This window comes from Nicotiana tomentosiformis, chromosome 2 (assembly GCF_000390325.3).
Source record: "Nicotiana tomentosiformis chromosome 2, ASM39032v3, whole genome shotgun sequence".
Classification (NCBI taxonomy): Eukaryota; Viridiplantae; Streptophyta; class Magnoliopsida; order Solanales; family Solanaceae; genus Nicotiana; species Nicotiana tomentosiformis.
The window spans coordinates 53,666,171-53,686,783 of NC_090813.1; positions in this window are offsets into that span (position 1 = coordinate 53,666,171).

A 20,613-nucleotide genomic window follows, 5' to 3' on the forward strand; every position below is an offset into this window, starting at 1 on the left:
ATGAATTACGATGTAGTTAATTAAAAAGAATAAAAATTATATATATAAGGAAAATAAAAATTGTTTATATTACTCAATATATAGTAGTTCACCGTAATGTATATTGATCATGTATAAATCATTATTATTAACACATAAGTAACAAAAAAAAATGTAAAAATCTGAAACAATGCATAGTTAGTTTTTAATGAAGTTCCCTTGTAGGCATAATTACTAATGGTAGTAAATGTTTAAAGCTATCAAGTGAACATAAGAATTATGATTACTTCTCATTAATTTTTTTCTTATCATGCACAAATTAGTCAACATAAAAGGAAAAAAAACTCGTTGATCTAATGTAACGACCCGACTTGTCGTTTTAAGAATTAACGCCCCGTTCAGCGACTTAAGGTCTCGAGCAGCTTCGCAATATGTATTACGACCCGCGGGTGTGGTCGAGTTTGATCTACTGAAGATTCGAAATTAAATTAAAAGAGAAATTCTTAATTAGAAGTTTAAATGGAAAGAGTTGGCATGAGAGTTGACTTTTGAGCAAACGACTCCGGAATGGAATTTTGATGATGTCAATAGCTCCGTATGGTATTTTGGACTTAGGAGCGTGTCCGAAAAATTATTTGGAGGTCTGTAGAGGAATTTGGCCTCAAATGGCGAAAGATGAATTTTTGGGAAGTTTGGCCGGGAGGTTGACTTTTTGATATCGAGGTCGAAATCCGATTCTGAAAATTTGAATACCTCTGTTATGTCAATTATTACTTGTGTGCAAAATTTGAAGTCATTCCGGATTGATTTGATGTATTTCGGCACAAGATATAGAATTTGAAAGTTCAAAGTTCATAAATCTTGATTTGAGGAGCGATTTGTCGCTTTGATGTTGTTTGAGAATTCAACTAAGTTCGTATGATGTTTTAGGACTTGTTGATGTATTTGGTTGAGGTCCCCCGAGCATCGGGGGTGTTCCGGATTGTTAACGGATTAGAATCGGGCTTGGTGTTATAGCTGAAGCATCAGATTTTGCTGGTGCTAGTTTCCTTATACGCATTCGCATAGAGGAAGTTTGAGTGCTGCTGAAATTTGGCCTTCGCGTTCGCGATGAAGGTCCCGCATTCGCGAAGGTGTAGAAAGATGGGTATCGCGTTCGCGTGTTAGAGCTCGCGTTCGCGAAGAGGAAGAAAAGGCAGTTGGGACTCCAATGAGTTGTTCTACACGTTCGCGTAGAGGAGAACACGTTCGCGAAGGGTATGGCAAGTGAAGCTACGCATTCGTGAAGGGTATAGCAGGTGAAGCTATGCGTTCGCGAAGAGTAATTCTGATCCGTGGATTTTTGCTCTACACGAACGCGATGAGATGGACGCGTTCGCGAAGAAGGCCTATCTGAGCAGAATTAAAAGTCCAAAAAATGGGGGGTTGAGTTCATAACACAAAATCAAATTGGGAGCTCGGCGGAAGGTGATTTTTTGAGAGATTCTTGCATGGGTGTTTGGGGTAAGTGATTCTAATCCAGTTTTGATTAATTTCCATGATTATGCCTTTGAATCCATCATTTAATTCGGAATTAAATGGAGGAAAATCAAGATTTTTGTAAAATCTTCCAAAAACTTATTTAAGATTTGGAGGTTGAGTTGTTATTAGAATTCGATAAAATTGGTATGGTTGAACTCGTATCGGAATGGGTGTTCGGATTTTATGAAAATTATGTCGGGTTCCTAGAGGCGGGCCCCACATTGACTTTTGTTGACTTTTTTAAATAAATTTTTAAGTCGATGTATTATTATCCGAAAATATTTCTGATGAATTTTAATGAAGTTATACAATTAATTTGGATAGATTTGAGCTGTACGAATATCAATTCAAGCAAGAAGGCTATTTTGGAATATCGGCCTAACTTCAAAAGGGTAACTGTCTTGCTTAACCTCGAGTGGGGGAATTACCCCTTAGGCATCGAGTCTTATGTGCCATTTGTGAAATGTAAAAAGCCGAGTACGCGAGGTGACGAGTACGTACTCGGGTTTATATATGCAAAGTTTATTTAGTTAAAGTCTTGAGAATATTGTGTAGTAAATTATATAATTGTTGGCATATATTTAATTATCTATTTGCCATGCCTCAAATCATATTTATTGAATTTATTTTTATATGACAATTTGATGTAATTATTACTTGTATATTTATGTGAATCCCGTGAGTTTGATGGTTGATATTCTTGGAATTTAATTTTCATTATGAATTCTTCTTATGCAAATAATTAATTAAGCAAGTTTAAAAAGAAGAGTTAATATAATTATCTAAATTTTAATTAATGAAGGTTTTGCTTTATGCTGAGTAATTTCTATCTCTGCTGATTATTTTTGGAGTGTTATACATATTTTGTGGAGCCTTCAGCTATCTATTGTGAAATTATTTGATTTGGTTGTGTCTTTGAAATTTTGGTTGTGACCATTGGGCAATTTGTGATATGAATCGATTTTGTTATGTTGCCATGATATTTTTTTCGTGTAAATTGTTGTGTTATGTGAGTTATTATTCTGAAGAGATTAGGGGGGGCATTTCATTGTTGTTGTGTTTGTTGGAATATTGTCTGGGTGGAGTGATAAGGGCAGCTATAGGAGCGATAAGGATGGCAATAGGAGCGATAAGGGTGGCTATTGATATTGTTGGGGCGGAGCGATAAGGGTGACTATAGGAGCAATAAAGGTGACTATAGAAGCGATAAGAGTGGCAATATGAGCGATAAGGGTGACTATTGTTAGGGACGATATGTGATGATGTTGAGTTGTGGTGTGATGATTCTCATGTGATATTGTGATTTTCTTGTGTTTGTTTTTATACTTTGTGCAAATTGTCTTGTTGTTGATAAATTAATAATAATCTCATTTATGTTAAAATTGGGAGCCCGCAGCTATTGCCATGCGGATTATAAAATAAAATGTGGGCACGAGGTGATGTGAGTAAATAATGAGGATATTGACATGTGAATTATCCGTGCAGTTGTGATATGAAATGAGGGCACGAGGTGCCGGGGGAATAATATGATTTAATGATGGGCACGAAGTGACATGAAAATATAAAAAATAGGCTGAGACCTGTGTTTATAAAAAAATATAAAAATGGACTGAGACCCGTGGTTGAATGATTATGAAATGAAGTGTCACATAGTGACTTTTTAATTGAAAGAAGTATATTCAAAATATTTAATTGGAAGGTTTTTATGCAAAAAGATTTATTGGAAAGGACTACATTCGAAAGATATTAATTTAAAGAAAATATATTTGAGAGAAATTTATTCAAAGGAAGTATATTTGAAAAAAATATATTTGAAAAAAATAGTTATTTGGAAGAATTTTATGTGAAAGACATTTATTTGAAGGATTTGATTTAATTGGGTGTACTGGTATTCATTATTTATTAAGCGATATTAATGGTGTTCTTGTTGTATTCCTGTGCATATCATTGGTTGTTTGATGTTGCTATTATTGTTATTTGTTTTCTATTATTTTGTATATTATATTGTAAAGGTTATTAGACTAGTGAGTGTCTTGACTGTACCTCGTCTCTACTCCACCGAGGTTAGTCTTGATACTTACTGGGTACCGACCGTGGTGTACTCATACTATACCGACCGTGGTGTACTCATACTATACTTCTGTATATTTTTGTGCAGAGCCAGGTATTAGAGATATCGGACTTGAGCAGAGTTAGAGCGGGATCGTAATGACTCAACGTATAGTTGCTTGGTCGTCGCAGTCCCTTAGAGTCTTTTTCATTTTATTGTACCATTAATTTGTAGTCCAACAGTATTGTATATTCGGTTCTCGTAATTATTCCATGTATTCAGTTAGAGTTCGTGACTCAGTACTATCAGTCTTGGGAGGTTGTAAGTTCATATTGTTTCGCTGTTAGTTTTGATTACCTATTTAATTCTTATTAAAAAAAAAAAAGGCTTCGAAATTTAATTGAAATCGGCTTACCTAGTCTTAAAGACTATGTGCCATCACGACACCTGTGGTGGGATTTTGGGTCGTGACATATTAAGTGGCTAATCTTGAATGTTAATTGTAAATTTTTAGAGTAGTTTAAATCTCGCAAACCTTATTTGCAAAAGAAGCAAATATACATGTCATGTGTTGTGTTCCTCAAATTTTGAATATCATAATAAAGGCAAATGAATACTGAATTCCCTTGGTTACTTACATAGTTATACACTTTGGGGGAAGAAAATTATTCACACCTAATAGTACGTTTTAATCTCAATATTTAAGTGAAAGCCATTATTCCCTTTAAAATACTTATGAAATTCATATGCTTTTTGCCAAACGTGATTTGAAATAAAAGGTTCATAATAAAATTTTCCACGCTTGTATTTCCTTTTTCAAGGCGTCAAAAAACAAAAGATATGCCGACTAAATTTTAGTTGTCAACCCATTTTTTGTTCATTTTAGCTAACTATATTTTATGTTACTAGTTTTTGCGTACGTGCGTTGCACGTGTGCCTCGTGCTAATCAATAAAAACTGTATATATAAAAAGCACAATTTATTGAAAAATAGCAGCGTTAAAATGAATGCAATATTTTTTAAATGATAATAAATTAATGTTATTACAACATAGTAATTGCATTCAATATATTCTAAACATACAAAGACGATAAAGATTTTTTTTTTTAAAGAATCTTCATAATATTTATATTGATTGAAGAGAAATCTATTGAGTGTTAATGGTCTAGATCACGAAAAAAGGGGAAAAAATTTCTTTAACGACGATATAAAAATATAGGGAGCTGTCATTTAGTGTAATGAAAGCAAACAGAGAAAAAAATCAATGACAACTCAAATAATTATCTTCTATTATTTCATCCTTAGTGCTTCAAGTTTGTATTATTTTAATTTGACTCTTAATACTATATGATCATCGATTTTTTTTTATTTCTGATTGTTTTAACCAACAATTCTCTTTTATTGAAATAAATTTATGTACCCTAAGAGGTTTTTCAACTTGAAATTCTTTTTACTAATATGATGAATTTAGAAAAAGATTTGGATAAGAATATTTTGTTAATTAGTTAATTCAAAAATTTAATTATTTGTTCTCAATAAGGAAAAAATTTATTTTTTATTGATTAAGATTCTTGATATTATTTAATCCCAATTTTTAAATATTTAACTGTAATTATAATTTTATTCACTGCAAATTCTATTGTAAGGAATAAAAAAATGATGTGATATTTTATTTTTGGATATTTGTGTTTGCAGAATCATTAGTGTTACCAAATATTTTTCTAGTCTCTCTCTCCCTTGCCCGCCCCCATCCCTGTCTTTTATATTTTTAAATATTATTTTAGTCATTTATTTTAATTATTGAGTGAAATTTTTAAAGATATTTTTACTAAACAGAAAAATATTGTTTGGAGAGAGAAGTAGTTCAAATATAATATGAACTATTATAATTCACATATAATAACATGAAAGGAATTACAATTATGTTATATTATTCAAATAAAAATAATTTATGTAAGATAATTAAAATATTAATTAGTTTTAAGGTCCAATTTAAAGATTTAACAAAAAATTTAGGTGAAAGAAAGGGACAATTCCTGAAGTATTAACCATTATTTTACGTATAAATTTGCACCTTTTATCCATTCACAATGTCATGGTTAATATTACTATAACTTCTACAAGAACTATATTTGCAAAAATAATATTTTTATTCGTCTTTCGTGGTTGATATTTTTATAACTTCTACAAAAACTAAATGTGGAAAATTTTTAGTATTACTTATTTAAAGTCCTAAATACGTGACTTTTTAAATATTAGGCATAAAAGTTGCATGATCTATTAATTACTTTAATTTCGTTAAAACACAAGCGTTATTTTAATTACTCTTTTTCCCATAGAACTGTACATAGACTAAAAGTAACATGAAAAGAATTATAATTATGTTATATATAGAATTTAAACAAAGAAAGAATTTATGTATGGTAAAAGACCAATTGATTTAATGTCCTAAATTTTAGAACTTCTTACCTACCTCAAATAAGGAAAGATTTAATGATCAAAATTTTAGTCAATTTTAAAGTTCTAAATATTAGGGAATTAATTAAATAAATATTTTATCTAATGCGAAATCTATTTTTAAGGACTAAAAAAGGCGAACGATATTTCGCTAAGGGGCTTCATGCTTTTAATATATATATATATATAGGCTATAAATAGATTAATTATATGAAAACAAATTATCTTATAGAAATCCTTAATCATCATTCCATATTTTCGTTTATGACACTCACAAATATTTTTTAAAAAGATTGGCCAACTACAATAATATATTTATCATATACTGAAAAAATCACTTCTCAAATGAATTAAACAAATACAAACAATTACTCTCTAAAAGTATTTTTCTATTATTTTGACAAATGTACTTTTTAAAATAAATCGTTTTTTGAAGCTTGACCAAATACGTAGTAAGATTTCTGCAGTCTATGCTTTGGAGCAAGACCTTTTTTTTTTGTTGCTCTAAGTTGATAGTTGATTATGGAGTAACTAATACATACGTTGATAGATGAGACATTTGCTACATTCGAACTCATGTCTATGATTTATTTCCTTCACTTCATATGCGCGCATAATAGAACGTCATGTGCATGCTTACCACTTGATTATCCATTCTATACCTTCTATAACATTATAAAATATAATTTTAGATTTAAATACGAATTTCTAAAATAAGAAAAACTTAATAAATAAAATTTTAATACATTTCAAAGTTCTAAATATTAGAGAAATTGTATGCATAAAGTAAAAAATCAAAGTCGAAAATATTAGGAATTTCTAATAATTTTAAAAATGTAAATAAGAAACAAAATTTTATTTGGTATCAAACTTGACAATTTTAATTGATTTCTTTGATGCTCAATATTACAACGGTCTAAAAACTTCTTAGTTCGCATACTGATACGATGTTTGTATTAGAAGGACAAAGATAAAACAACTCAAAAGGCATTACTCCAATGTTAATCTAACGAAAGGATTGACAATATTTAATGTCATACAATAAAAAATAATACTCATGGCTCAAAATAATAAAGGAGTTAATAGAACTCCTAAATCTAAATGGAGTCGAGAGTTTGACAAAATTTATTAACAAAAGAAAACCTCCTAAACCTAAAAGGAGTTACGCGATCGAAGCTTTCCTTGTGTTAGAAATTTAATAGTCCTAATTCCCCATTTTGAATGGAGTTGAAAGTGAATAATTTATTAACAAAAAGAAACCCTCCTAAACCTAAAAGGAGTACAACGTGGTCAAAACTTTCCTAGTGTGAATTGAAAGTACCTAATTAAAAGGACTCAAATTATAAGTGTAAATAAAAGTCCTAAATATTAGAAAAATAATTAAATAATTATTTTTAAATATTAAAAAAATAATTAAATTACTTATTTAAATATTAAAAAAATAATTAAATAATTATTTTGTCCAATATAAACTCTATTTTAAAAGGGTAAAAAATGCGAACGATATTTTGCTAAGGGCCTCATGCTTTTAATATAGTATAGATAGATTCGCAGAATTTGAGATATTAAATTTAAAAATATAAAAATATATTAATTGTTGAATGGTCAACACAATTATTATCGCAAATAAAATGACAATCGGAAGTAATACGTTCACATTTGCTATAAATAACTTAAAACAGGCATTAATTATCATGATCCATAATTATCACTCATATGAGAGATTACAATCACCTACATGAAGATTATACGTAATATGTAAAATTAGTCATATTATAATTCTTTTACTTATTCAATATTCGTTTACCTTGCATACTATTTAAAATGTCGTTAAGTCGCTCGAAAATGTCAATGCTTGCGGGTAATTTAAAAATAGTAGTATATTTTTTATGCAACGCAATTTCTAGTGAGGTTTATAAATTATAATTTATAGATTTCTGACATGATTCTTGTGGTAGAGGATGAAATTTGAAGGTTTTAAAATCAATAAAATGATAAATACTAGGATATGCATCACTTGATAAAAAATTAATCGATTTGTCAAGTATCGCCCACTCAACGATATTCTTGTTATTTACATGTAACTTTTTTATTGAATATTAACTTTGTCTTTCATAAATTATTGTGCGACTTACTCTACACATAAATTATTACATGCTATCAATAATTGTGGAGTTTATGCCGAAATATCATATCACAAGTTACTTCAAGATAGTTTTTGTACGGTTTTAATATTTTATCTTCAATGTAAAATAATTTCTACTGCAATAACTATACTTGATGATGTTGTTTTTCTTAAACTAAAGTTGTCAACTGGTTACGTTCATGTATTGTCTTAGTTGTATCTATTGGTATACATTATGTTCAACACAAAAGTGAAACCCTACGCAGTTGAGCTCGAGGTTGGACCTTGGGCCCATGCAAGTTAGAAACTGCATAGGATAGATTTAGCCAAGTTGCAGTTATCGATTTTCACAAGTTGAGTGGATCAAATTGTCTGAGGAGTTTGAGAATTAAAAAATAGCATTTAGTTTTATTCTTATAACTTCTATATTGTTGTACAAGCGAGAACCTTTGTCACGATCCGAAATTCCACCTTCGAACCGTGATGACGCATAACATTTCACTTGCTAGGAAAGCCAACGTTAGAATAATATTATCTATTTTTAAAATAATTTTAAATTTATTAATAACAAGGAAACAAATGCGGAAGCAAAGTTTGAAATATAGTAAAATAATTTATCAAACAACGGTGTCTAAATACCATCCCAGAATTGGTGTCATAAGTGCACGAGCTTCTAGAATAAATACAAATAAAGGTCTGAATAATATAAAGCTGTTTGAAAATAAACACACAACTAAAGTATAATAGACGGGAACTTCAGAACTGCGGACGCCATGCAGTTATACCTCAAGTCTCCTCTGATAGCTGAAATCCGAGCAAGTCTATGGTACGCCGCTGGGACCAACTCCAAAATCTGCACAAGAAGTGCAGAGTGTAGTATCAGTACAACCGACCCCATGTACTGGTAAGTGCTGAGCCTAACCTCGACGAAGTAGTGACGAGGCTAAGGCGGTTCACTTACATTAACCTGTACGCAATATTAGTAACAACAGCAATAATAGGAATAAATAAGGTAATTCATTTATAATATTTGAAGGCAATTCAACAATCATAACCAATTATCATTTCCATTATTTCTGTTGCAGCGTGCAACCCGCTTTCACAATATATCCATATTCAGTTCTGTTGCAGCGTGCAACCCGCTCCTCCAACATATTCATTTTAATCTAGTCTGTTGCGGCGTGCAACCCGTTCCTCCAATATTAACTTTTTAACAAGTCTGTTGCGGCGTGCAACCCGATCCTCCAATATTGACTTTCAATAAGTCTGTTGCGGCGTGCAACCCGATCCTCCAATATTGACTTTTAATAAGTTTGTTGCGGCGTGCAACCCGATCCTCCAATATTGACTTTTAATAAATCTATTGCGGCGTGCAACCCGATCCTCCAATATATTCATAATAATCAATCATGTTGCGGCGTGCAACCCGCTCCTCCAACATTTTCATTTATCAATTCTTATAGAAGAAATTTTTCCCAGTAAATGTAACAATTAATATAAAATTATGAGACAACAAGCATACAATAATTATGGTTTAATTATGAAGCAAATAATGACAAATAGCAAATTATTATGAAAATCAGGGAGCAAATAGGCAGTTTAATATTTATTATGCTAAATATCAAATAACAATTAAGGCACATAATTCAAATAGCATGTAACAATCAATGCAGGAATTCAAGAATTTATATTTGCAAATAATAAGAGAGAAATAATTATTATAATAATTAATTTATGATTAAAAATAATTTATGATTTTTCAAGTAAGCAGACAAACAATTAATTTGACGACGTATAGACACTCATCACCTCGCCTATACGTAATTTACATGCAATTCACATAACAAATAATTTAAGGGTTCTATTTCCTCAAGTCAACGTTAACCCTGACACTTACCTCGCTTTGCAAATTCCAATCAATTATTCAACCACAACTTTTCCTTTTAAATTTGCCTCCGAAAGCTTCAAATCTGTTCACAAACAATTCAATATATTCAATACGAATCATAGGAATTAATTCCATATGAATTTATAAATTTTCCGGATAAAAATTCGAAATTCATTAAGATATTCAGCAGTGGGACCCACGTCTCAAATTCCGAAAAAACTCGCGAATTCCGAATACCCGTTCCGATACGAGTTCAACCATACCAAATTTGTCCAATTCCGATATCAAATGGACCTTCAAATCTTAATTTTTCGTTTTTTGGAAAGTTTTACAAAAATTTCAATTTCTTCCATCTAAATCCGAAATAAATGATGAATATAGACATGGATTTGTGAAATACAATCACTACATGATAAAGAACACTTACCCAATTCAAAGTCGTAAAAATCCCCCTTGAAATCGACTAAATCCGAGACTTAAAACTCAAAAATGAGTAAAAATGGCTAAGACCCGGTTTTATGTATTCTGCCCGGCATTTTCGCAATTGCGAGTTATATTTCGCACTTGCGGTCTCGCATTTGCGAGACAAAGCTCGCATTTGTGATGTAGGGCTGCCAGGCGAGGTTCTGCACCTGCGGACAAAATGTCGCACCTGCGACGTCCGCTTCTGCGCAAAAGGGCCACACCTGCGAAGACCGCATCTGCGATAGAAGTCTCGCTTCTGCGAGCTCGCACCTGCGGTCAAAATTCCGCAGGTGCGATTACACCAGAACTCAAAACTTCAGATTTTGCTAAAGTCCAATTCTTGTTCCGATTTCGATCCATTTCACTCTCGGGGTACTCGGGACCCCGCTCGAATATACCAACAAGTCCCGTAACATAATACGAACTGACTCGGGGTCTAAAATCACGTCAAACAACACTGAAATTACAATTCACACTCGATTCGAACTTTGAGTTTTATACTTTTAATTTACAAATCTCGTGCCAAAACATATTAAATGAATCCGGAATGACTTCAAATTTGGCACACAAGTCATAAATGACATAACGGAGCTGTTCAAATTTCCAAAATCGGATTTCGGCTCCGATATCAAAAAGTCAACCCCGTGGTCAAACTTGGGATATTTAGCCTTTAAATTGCTAATTCCGTTAAATGGTCATAACTTGAGCTAGGGACCTCCAACTTAAATTCCGGGCATATGCCCAAGTCCCAAATCACGATACGGACCTACCAAAAATTTTAAAATACTGATCCGGATCCGTTTGCTCAAAATGTTGACCAAAGTCAACTTAGTTGAGTTTTAAAGCTTTATTTCCCATTTTAATCTATTTTTCACATGAAAACTTTTCAGAAAATTTTACGGACTGTGCACGCAAGTCGATGAATGATAAATTGTGCTTTTTTCGAGGTCTTAGAACACATAATTACTTATTAAATTTAAAGATGACATTTTGGGTCATCACATTCTCCACCTCTAAAACAAACGTTCGTCCTCGAACGGAGTTAGAAAAAGTACCTGAGCTGGAGAAAAGGTGTGGATCTTTACTCTGCATGTCCGACTCGGACTCCCAGGTAGATGCCTCTACCTGCTGACCTCTCTATTGTACCCGAACTGAAGGATAACTCTTTGACCTCAACTGTCGGACCTGCCGGGCTAGAATAGCCACCGGCTCCTCCTTATAAGTCAAATCTTTGTCCAATTGAACTGAGTTGAAATCTAACACATGAGACGGATCACCATGATATTTCTGGAGCATAGACATATGGAACATCAGATGAACCGCTGATAAACTAGGTGGTAATGCAAGCCTGTAGGCTACTTCACTCACCCTTTCAAGAATTTCAAAGGGTCCGATATACCTAGGGCTCAACTTTTCCTTCTTTCCGAACCTCATTACACCTTTCATAGGTGAAACCCGAAGCAATATTTGTTCTCCAACCATGAATGCAATATCACGAACTTTATGGTCGGCATAACTCTTTTGCCTAGACTGAGCTGTGCGAGGTCGATCCTGAATAATCTTGACCTTATCCAAGGCATCCTGTACCAAATCGGTACACAACATCGAGCCTCTCCCGGTTCAAACCAACCAACTGGTGATCGGCATCGCCTTCCGTATAATGCCTCATATGGAGCCATCTGAATTCTCGACTGGTAACTATTATAAGTAAACTCCACAAGTGGCAAGAAATGATCCCAAGAACCTCCAAAGTCTATAACACAAGCGCGAAGCATATCTTCCAATATCTGAATAGTGCGCTCTGACTGTCCGTCTGTCTGTGGATGAAATGTTGTACTCAACTCCACCCGCGTGCCTAACTCACGTTGTACAGCCCTCCAGAAATGTGAGGTAAACTGTGTACCTCGATCTAAAATAATAGACACAGGCACACCATGAAGGCGGACAATCTCATGAATGTAAATTTCAGCTAACCTCTCTGAAAAATAGGTAACTGCCACTGGAATGAAATGGGCTGACTTGGTCAACCTGTCCATAATGACCCAAACTGCGTCAAATTTTCTCTGAGTCCGTGGGAGCCCAACAACAAAATCCATTGTGATACGCTCCCACTTCCACTCAGGAATTTCTAACTCGTGAAACAAACCACCAGGTCTCTGATGCTCGTACTTAACTTGCTGACAATTCAGACACCGGGGCTACATGTGTAACTATATCCTTTTTCATTCTCCTCCACCAATAATGTTGCCACAAATCTTGATATATTTTTGCGGTACCTGGATGAATAGAATACCTGGAACTGTGTGCCTCTTCAAGTATTTATTCACGAAGCCCATCCATATTAGGCACACAAATACGGCCTTGCATTCGCAGAACTCCATCTTCCCCCACAACAACATGTTTAGCATCACCATGCCACAACGTGTCCTTAAGGACAAGTAAATGAGGATCATCATACTGCCATCTCTGATGTGCTCATATAAAGAAGACTGAGCGATTGTACAAGCTAGAACACGACCGGGTTCTGAAACATCTAACCTCACGAACTGATTAGCCAAAGTCTGAACATCTGCAGCTAATGGCCTCTCACCAACCGGAATATACACAAAACTGCCCATACTCACAACCTTTCTACTCAAAGCATCGGCCACCACATTGGCCTTTCCGGGGTGATACAAAATGGTGATATCATAGTCTTTCAATAACTCCAACCATCTTCTCTGCCTCAAATTAAGATCTTTTTGTTTGAACAGATACTAAAGGCTATGATGATCAATAAATACCTCACATGAGACACCGTAGAGGTAATGCCTCCAAATCTTCAGCGCATGAACAATGGCTGCCAATTCTAAGTCATGAACAAGATAATTCTTCTCGTGAACTTTCAACTGCCGCGACGCATATGCAATTACCTTGCCATTTTGCATTAATGCTGCACCAAGCCCAATGTGAGATGCGTTACAATATACCGTATACGATCCTGAAACCGTGGGTAATACCAATACTGGCGCCGTACTCAAAGCGGTCTTGAGCTTCTGAAAGCTCAACTCACACTCGTCTGACCATCTGAATGGAACACCCTTCTGGGTTAGTCTGGTCAATGTGCTTGCTATAGATGAAAATCCTTCCACGGACCGACGATAATAACCTGCCAAACCCAGGAAACTCCGGATCTCTATAACCGAAGTATGTCTAGGCCAATTCTGAACAACCTCAATCTTCTTAGGATCCACCTTTATGCCTTCTGCTGATACAACATGTCCCAAAAAGGCAACTGAGTCTAACCAAAACTCACATTTTGAAAATTTGGCATATAACTAATTATTCTTCAAGGTGTGAAGCACACTTCGAAGATGCTGCTCATGCTCCTCTCGACTGCTGGAGTAAATCAAGATATCATCATGAATACAACCACAAAAGAATCCAGATAGGGCTTGAACACCCGATTCATCAAATCCATAAATGCCGCTGGAGCATTTGTCAACTCAAATGACATCACTAGGAACTCGTAATGCCCATACCGAGTCCGAAAAGCTATCTTAGGGACATCAGATGCCCTAATCTTCAACTGATGGTAACCAGATCTCAAATCAATTTTCGAAAATACCTTGGCACCCTGAAGCTGATCAAATAAGTCATCAATTTTTGGCAGCGGATATTTGTTTTTGATAGTGGCCTTATTTTACTGCCGATAATCTATACACATCCGCATCGAGCCATCTTTCTTCTTTACAAATAATACTGGTGTACCCCAGGGCGAGACACTGGGTCTAATAAATCATTGATCAAGCAAGGCTTGTAACTGCTCTTTCAATTCTTTCAACTCTGGTGGGGCCATACGGTATGGTGGAATAGAAATGGGCTGAGTGCCCGGAGCCAAATCAATACAGAAGTCAATATCTCTGTCGGGTGGCATCCCTGGCAGATCTATAGAAAATACTTCTAAAAATTCACGAACAACTGGTACTGAGTCCATAGAATGGACATCTGTACTGGGATCGCGAATATAAGCCAAATAGGCTAGACACCCTTTCTCTACCATACGCCGAGCTTTCATATAAGAAATAACCCTGCTGGCAGAATGGCCATGAGTTCCTTTCCACTCTAATCGAGGTAACCCCGGCATAGCTAGGGTCACTGTCTTGGCATGACAGTCCAATATAGCATGATAAGGAGACAACCAATCCATACCTAAGATGACATCAAAATCTACCATATCAAGAAGTAGAAGATCCACACTAGTTTCAAGATTACCAATAGTAACCACACATGAACGGTAGACATGATCTACTACCACAGAGTCTCCCACCTGTGTAGATACACACACAAAAGCACTCGGAGAATCACAAGGCACAACCAAATATGAAGCAAAATAGGAGGACACATAGGAATAAGTAGATCCTGGATCAAATAGAACTGAAGCATCTTTATGGCAAACTGGAATAATACCTGTGATCACAGCATCAGATGACTCGGCCTCAGGCCTAGCTGGAAAAGCATAAAATCGGGGCTGGGCCCCCACCACTCTGAACTGCATCTCTGAGACGGCCTCTAACTGGCTGGCCTCCACCTCTAACGGTCTGACCTCCACCTCTAATGGCCTGACCTCCACCTCTAACTGCCTGACCTCTACCTCTAACTGGCTGAGCAGGCGGTGAAGCAACCGGTGCCGGTATGATGGCACGAGAATCTTGCCGAGATATGTTACTTGCCAATCTAGGGCAATACCTCCTGATGTGACCAATATTCCCACACTCATAACACCCATCCTGATGTCGTGGCTGCTAAAGCTGAAGCTGACCCAGATGGGCCGGATGACCACTGTAGTAACTCTAGAGTGGTGGTGCACTGATAGGAGTTGAATGTGCACTGAATACTGGTTGCCCAGAGCAAGGCATAATAGGACCGTGACTCCCTGAAGCACCGGGAGATACATGAAGTGCTGAATGAAACGGTCTGGGAGGATGACCCCTACCAAAATTACCCCTGCCTCCAGACGAGGCATCACTATAACCACCAAATTGAGGAGGCCTCTTATCGGACCTTTGCCCTCTTTCCTGTGTAAGAACCATCTCGATCCTCCTTGCGACATTAGCAGCCGCCTAAAAAGAAATCTCACCTCCGGTCTCCCTAGCCATCTGAAGTCTGATAGGGTGTGTGAGTCCCTCAATGAACCTCCTCACTCTCTCTCCCTCCGTAGATAGTAAAAGGAGAGCATGACGGGTCAAATCCACAAAACGGGACTCATACTGAGTAACAATCATACTGCCCTGCTGTAGACGCTCAAATTGCTTGCGAAATTCCTCTCTCAGTGTGATAGGGAGGAATTTCTCCAGAAATAGCTGAGAGAACTGCTCCCAGGTAAGTGCAGGTGATCCGACAGGTCGGGTTAATGTGTAATCTCTCCACCACCTCTTGGCGAAACCCGTCATCTGGAATACAACAAAATCAATCCCATTGGTCTCAATTATACCTATGTTCCGCAGCACCTCGTGGCAGCGTTCAAGATAATCCTATGGGTCCTCAAAAGGTGTATCACTAAAGTGAACTGGAAAGAGCTTAGTGAACTTATCCAGTCTCAATAAGGCATCAAAAGACATGGCGGGCCTATCACCGGTCTGTGCCACAATAACTGGCTGAACTACCCCAACTGGCGGGGCTGCTGGAGCCTGATTCTGGGGAGCCATCTGCTCCAGAACGGGAATAGTGAGAGTTTGTGCTTTTCCCCCAGCCTGTGAGACGGCTGGTGCCACCAGAAATATACCATTCTAGGCCACACCCTCCATAAGACTCACCAATCGGACTAGAGCGTCCTGAAGCACTGGAGTGGCTATGAATCCTTCTGGGACCTGAACTGGTCCAACTGGTACATTCTGAATTGGGACCTCCTCCTGAAGGTCTACCTGAGGTTCTATAGCAGGTGCAGCTGCTCGAGCTATGGACTGAGCTCTACCTCGGTCTCTGCCTCGGCCTCTAGCACGACCTCGGCCTCGACCTCTACCCCTGGCCATAGTTGCCACCGGGGGTTCTGGTCCCTGTCCATCGGTAGAAGTATTACGTGTTCTCACCATCTGCGAGAGAATAAGAGTAGAATGGTTCAATCATCGATGATAGAATAAAATCGCACGACAGAATTAGAAAGAAGTGATATTGTTCCTAAACTTCATAGTCTCTGAGAGATAAGTACAGACGTCTTCGTACCGATCCTTCAGACTCTATTAAGCTTGCTCGTGACTCGTGAGACCTATGTAACCTAGTGCTCTGATACCAACTGTCACGACCCGAAATTCCCACCTTCGGACCGTGATGGCGCCTAATATTTCACTTGCTAGGCAAGCTAACGTTAGAATAATATTATCCATTTTTAAAATAATTTTAAATTTATTAATAATAAGGAAACAAATGCGGAAGCAAAATTTGAAATATAGTGAAATAATCCATCAAACAATGATGTCTAAATACCATCCCATAATTGGTGTCACAAGTGCACGAGATTCTAGAATAAATACAAATAAATATCTGAATAATATAAAGCTGCCTGAAAATAAACACACAGCTAAAGTGCAATAGACGGGGACTTCAGAACTGCGGACGCCATATAGTTATACCTCAAGTCTCCTCTGATAGCTGAAATCCGAGCAAGTCTATGGTACGTCGCTGGGACCAACTCCAAAATTTGCACAAGAAGTGCATAGTGTAGTATCAGTACAACCGCCCCCATGTACTGGTAAGTGCTGAGCCTAACCTCGATGAAGTAGTGACGAGGCTAAGGCGGTTCACTTACATTAACCTGTACGCAATATTAGTAACAACAACAATAATAGGAATAAATAAGGTAATTCATTTATAATAATTGAAGGCAACTCAGCAGTCATAACCAATTATCATTTCTATTATTTCTGTTGCAGCGTGCAACCCGCTTTCACAATATATCCACATTCAGTTCTGTTGCGGCATGCAACCCGCTCCTCCAACATATTCATTTTAATCTAGTCTGTTGTGGCGTGCAACCCGATCCTCCAATATTAACTTTTTAACAAGTCTTTTGCGGCGTGCAACCCGATCCTCCAATATTGACTTTTAATAAGTCTGTTGCGGCGTGTAACCCGATCCTCTAATATTGACTTTTAATAAGTCTGTTGCGGCGTGCAACCTGATCCTCCAATATTGATTTTTAATAAGTCTGTTGCGGCGTGCAACCCGATCCTCCAATATTGACTTTTAAAAAGTCTGTTGCGGCGTGCAACCCGATCCTCCAATATTGACTTTTAATAAGTCTGTTGTGGTGTGGAACCCGATCCTCCAATATATTCATTATAATCAATCATGTTGCCGCGTGCAACCCGCTCCTCCAATATTTTCATTTACCAATTCTTATAGAAGAAACTTTTCCTAATAAATGTAACAATTAATATAAAATTACGAGACAACAAGCATACAATAATTATGGTTTAATTATGAAGCAAACAATGACAAATAGCAAATTATTATGGAAATTAGGGAGCAAATAGGCAGTTTAATATTTATTATGCTAAATGTCAAATAAAAATTAAGGCACATAATTCAAATAGCATGTAACAATTAATGCAGGAATTCAAGAATTTATATTTACAAAGAATAAGAGAGAAATAATTATTATAATAATTAATTTATGATTAAAAACAATTTATGATTTTTCAAGTAATGAGGCAAACAATTAATTTGACGACGTATAGACACTCGTCACCTCGCATATATGTCGTTTACATGCAATTCACATAACAAACAATTTAAAGGTTCCATTCCCTCAAGTCAAGGTTAACCCCGACACTTACCTCGCTTTGTAAATTTTAATTAATTATTCAACCACAACTTTTCCTTTTAAATTTGCCTCCAAAAGCTTCAAATCTATTCACAAACAATTTAATATATTCAATATGAATCATAGGAATTAATTTCATATGAATTTACAAATTTTTCGGATAAAAATTTAAAATTCATTAAGATATTCAGCAGTGGGACCCACGTCTCAAATCCCGAAAAAACTTGCGAAATTCGAACACCCGTTCCGATACGAGTTCAACCATACTAAATTTGTCCAATTCCGATATCAAATGGACCTTCAAATCTTAATTTTTCATTTTTTGGAAAGTTTTACAAAAATTTCAATTTCTTCCATCTAAATTCGAAATAAATGATGAGTATATACATAGATTTGTGAAATACAATTACTACATGATAAAGAACACTTACCTAGTTCAAAGTCGTGAAAATCCCCATTGAAATCGCCCAAATCCGAGACTTAAAACTCAAAAATGAGTAAAAATGGCTAAGACCCGATTTTATGTATTCTGCCCAGCATTTTCGCATTTGCGAGCTATATTTTCACACCTGCGGTCTCGCATTTGCGAGACAAAGCTCGCATTTGCGAAGTAGGGCTGCCAGGCGAGGTTCCGCACCTGCGGACAAAATGTCGCACCTGCGACGTCCGCTTCTGCGCAAAAGAGTCGCACCTGCGAAGACCGCATCTGCGATAGAAGTCTCGCTTCTGCAAGCTCATTACACCAGAACTCAAAATTTCAGATTTTGCTAAAGTCCAATTCTTATTCCGATTTCGATCCGTTTCACTCTCGGGGTACTCGGGACCCCGCTCGAATATACCAACAAGTCCCGTAACATAATACGAACTGACTCGGGGTCTAAAATCACGTCAAACAATACTGAAATTACAATTCAAACCCCGATTCGAACTTTGAGTTTTAAACTTTTAATTTGCAAATCTCGTGCCAAAACATATTAAATGAATCCGGAATGATTTTAAATTTGGGACACAAGTCATAAATGACATAACGGAGCTGTTCAAATTTTCAGAATCGGATTCCGGCTCCGATATCAAAAAGTCAACCCCGTGGTCAAACTTGAGATATTTAGCCTTTAAATTGCTAATTCCGTTAAATGGTCATAACTTGAGCTAGTGACCTCCAAATTAAATTTCGGGCATACGCCCAAATCCCAAATCACGATACGGACCTACCAGAATTTTCAAAATACTGATCCAGATCCGTTTGCTCAAAATGTTGACCAAAGTCAACTTAGTTAAGTTTTAAAGCTCTATTTCCCATTTTAATCCATTTTCACATGAAAATTTTCCGAAAATTTTTACGGACTGCGCACGCAAGTCGAGAAATGATAAATGGTGCTTTTTTCGAGGTTTTAGAACACAGAATTATATATTAAATTTAAAGATGACATTTTGGGTCATCACAACCTTATATATAATATGGTCGGGATTGTGTTAACAAGTGATCATACGACTATGGAGCCAAATTCATTATGTGACAATTCATATTCCTCGAGCTATCTTGCTTGACCTGTTTTCAACTAACTTATATATCTCTCCAACATCTTTAATCCTGACGATTAATATTTTTCTTACCTTAGTCGAATTTCAACAATTTTATTTTCTTATCGTCTCGCCTATTTTGAACTTGTTTAGCCATTAATGAATGCACTCTCCTACTCAATAGTTCTATAAATCTTGAGGAATACTTCTCATTCGATCTTGGATAAACTTACCAAAATAATGTTGCGCTAGTTTGGCCAATGATTCGTAAGCCGAATTTCACTTTAAAATTTAAATTAATATGTATTCTAAAGAATAGTTGAAACAACATAAATAATAATAAATAAATTACATACACTTATAGTGCTTGACAAGTTATACAACCCTCGCTAACTCACCTTTCATGCATTACAAAGGATGAAACGAATATACATGACAATATGATAAGTATTAGGAGAGCAGTTTGATAATGTATGGGTAAAATTATCGTGCACTCTATCTCCTTTCTCACTCTTTATCCCTCGCCTCTATTGTTTTAGTTTAATTGTGTTCGTCCTCTTTTTTCTCTAGCCATGCTCGCGTAGTTAAATATCCTCTAAACCTGTACAAATAGTTGCCATCTTTCTTGGGAGGTGAACCATATATTCATTTCTTCAAGATTATAATGTCATTCTTGAGAACTTGATAATTGCCAATTTTTCCATAGGTTTAACACATGCATATCGGACACTAATGTTTTTCTTGATTGGATGTTCTTTGTAAATGGATTAATACTTACTGATAAGTTCCAACAACATCTTCATCAC